Source organism: Protobothrops mucrosquamatus, unplaced genomic scaffold (genome assembly GCF_001527695.2).
Source record: "Protobothrops mucrosquamatus isolate PMUCROS unplaced genomic scaffold, P.Mucros_1.0 scaffold20, whole genome shotgun sequence".
Taxonomy (NCBI): Eukaryota; Metazoa; Chordata; class Lepidosauria; order Squamata; family Viperidae; genus Protobothrops; species Protobothrops mucrosquamatus.
This window is the reverse complement of record NW_015386405.1, coordinates 3,891,993-3,895,315: the sequence shown is the minus strand read 5'-3', so window position 1 is coordinate 3,895,315 and position 3,323 is coordinate 3,891,993.

Here is a 3,323-nt window from a genome sequence, read left to right as displayed (position 1 = left end):
GGTCCTTATACACTGGTAAGACCTCTGAAAAAATAAGCCTACAGCCTATTCTGCTAAGTTCCTGCCCCAGGCTCTGGAAGTCATTCTGCACAGTGAGTACATCTTTTTGGGACAGATCATTAGTGCCAAGATGTACAATAGCCTCCACTTCACAGTCCTTGCTGGCATTCTTGATTATTTTACAAATACGCTTCTTGTCTCTTCTTTAAAAACTCCAGTGTTGGAGTTTTCAAAGCACAAATAATTGAGGCTTTAAAGATGAAGGCCTAGTAACAATTTACAGCAGCTCAACAAAGATGGAAAAGCCATTCTTCAATTAAACAAAAGATTGCCAACATTTTATAGCATATAAGCAAAATCAGTGAAATGTTAGGGTAAACAACAAAATACTTTCTAGGGGTATTCTGCAGGTCCTTGGGATGCCACATTTTAATTCAATTTTCATAATAAAATGTATTTGGTTTCTTTAAAGTCCTGGTTTTATAGAAAGTATCTTATTACATTTGATTTTTACTTATTGAATAAAATTTAATAATCTTCCTACTAAAACAATTTCTCAAAATTACAACATACCGATTTTAAAAAAACTGAGACTCCTACAAAAAATACAAGCTAAATCTATAAAATATAATTAAAATATTCAGAATATGGGTTACATCCAATTGCTGCGTATCAAATGATGGAAGATTATTTGATCCAATGGAACGTACTGTCAACAAAAAATGAAGGTGGCTTTTAGTGATTCTATTTTTTTATTTTAGCATTAAAAACAAACAACCGCCCCCAAAAAAATAATGTACTTTAATCTTTCTGTTAGTGAAGATAGCAAATAAATGTATTTTAATCTTTCTATTAGTGAAGATAGTGAAATTACCATTGAATGTAACTCAAGGTTGATAAGGTAATAAATAGGGTGAAATGTTGAGTGTATGGAGGTGAACTTTGGGGATTCCTCATCATGCTGACAATCCACTTGTGGTGGTGACTTGGAGTGCAATGAAGTGAGGATCCCCTGTCTGGGGAACTGTGTGTAGGGAGGAGTATGGGTCAGAGGCTGTTTAGATCTCAAGGGCTTGAGGGCAGTTCAAGTATCATGATGGGGATGGGAGATATGATGAGAGAAGGAAGTAGAATACTCTTAGAGAGTGTGCTTTCAGTATCTTGTGTTGATTTTGTATTCCAACCCCCTCAACTCAACTGCAATGCTTAGTCAACATGGGATAGGAGGAATTGGCTGCTAAACACCAAATTACCCTATAATAAAGCCACTCTCATTTAGGACTTGATCATGGACGAGAGGGCTAATATAGCATATATTTTGGAAAATATATGGGTCCAGAAGGGTGGTTGAGTCCACTTTCAGAAATGTGCCCAACTGTATTTCAGGTGTAACCTCAGCTAAGAATCTTCTTCTAATGTGATCTGGAATTGAGGAAGTTCTTTGTAGCTCTTCTATCATGGTGAAATCACATCCTGATAAACCATAGGCTTTTTCATTGTTGTCCTCCACCTCAGCAAAACAGAACCTATTCAATCAATCTGCCTCCAGCAACTGATTGATCCAGAAAGGTTCAAAGGAGAGCTGGGGATTGTTCCTGATGGCACATAGTCTTACTGATGATTGGTCATTGCCTTAAATAAGAAAGTGAGAAAAGCCTTGGAGTGAATCTGCCCATGCAACCTCTTAACCGTCACTCTCCATGGTTTATGGTACAGTTGAGGCAGAGCAGGTGTGTGAACTGGGTGTCCTTCTAGTCAGTTGTGACTAGCAGGGCCTTTGCACAACTTTGGGTTGCACACCAGTTACACTTGTTCCTTGACTGGGAGATTCTACTCTCAGTCACTCATATCCTGGTCAAACCATATAGTAAACATCATTACTGTAACGTTCTCTGCAATGTATTGCCCAAAAGCTTCAGTTGGTGCAAAATGTGATGGTGCAGGCAGTTGTGTAGGCATCTAAATTAACACACTTTTCGCTTGTGCTCCACAAACTGCATTGGTTACCAATTTTCAAAGTTCTGGTAATGACCTATAAAACACTACATGGCATGGGTCTGGGTTAATTGAGGGACTACCTCTACCCAATCACATCTAATCATCCCATCATGTCCATCAGGAAGGACTAGTTGTGTCTTACCCGCAAAAAGATTTTATTTGACAGGATCTAGGAAAAGAGATTTTTTTTCTGCAATGGCACTTGCTCCAACACATAATTTCCCTTGGCCCCACCCTTGTTTGCCTTCCAGAAGGGCCTGAATACATGGCTTTGCCATCTGGCTGGGTGATTCAGTGATAGTGGTATGGAGCCTGCAAAGTGGTTTTACTGTTAGGGAAACTAAGTGTGTCCTCTTCCCCAGATCATATTTTTACAGTTATAACAATATTTTAATTGTTTTTAATTTATGATGACCTACATCAACATGTTTTTTGATGGGTTTTTTTGCTACTGGTATTTTTACTTTGTACACCACCCATGTGAGATGAGCAGCTATCAAAAATAAATAAATAAATACAATGGGATGAATATAAAAATAAAAACACAATTTATTTGATTGCTTACAGTGAAAGATTGAGAGAATAAATGAAACAGTTTAAAACGTTGAACAGGCTATTATTTTGTAACGGAGGGTCAAAATGGATCTGGGGAACAAATTGAAGATGGAAGAAAAGGATCAAAATGAAAGGAGTTGGAGTGAAAGAAGAATGACTACAGAAAGAGTCCTATATGAAAAAAAATATTAGAAGATAAATTTACTATTAGAAAGTGGATATAATAAAACATACTCATATGTGGAATGTTATATAAAGTAATTATGCTACAAAACTGGACTGTGATGTCTGAAAAATGATGATGGTGAAATAATGAGAAATAGGTGTGGATGATGAAAAATGCATAAAAAAGAATGACTTTCAGCTTATCTTATATTGTCTAATGCAGTGAGAAGTATGAATTTAAAAATGTACCAGAGACCAAATCAGTTGTGTTTGACTGAGAAAATACACAAACACACAAACACACACACACACACACACACACACACACACACACACACACACACACACACACATATATATATATATATATATATATATATATATATATATATATGTTGTATCAAAATAATTACGATCACCAAGAGTAGATGAAATGTTTATAAACAATTAAAAAGTTTAAAAACAATTTAAAAGCAATAAAACATTGTTAAAATTATCGGCAACCGAGCTTTCGTCGGACCCTCCCGACATCATCAGGGTTGCTGAGGCGGTGTTTGGAAGGGTTTATATACAATTCTCACATGCCTGCATCCGGCTGCGCGAGC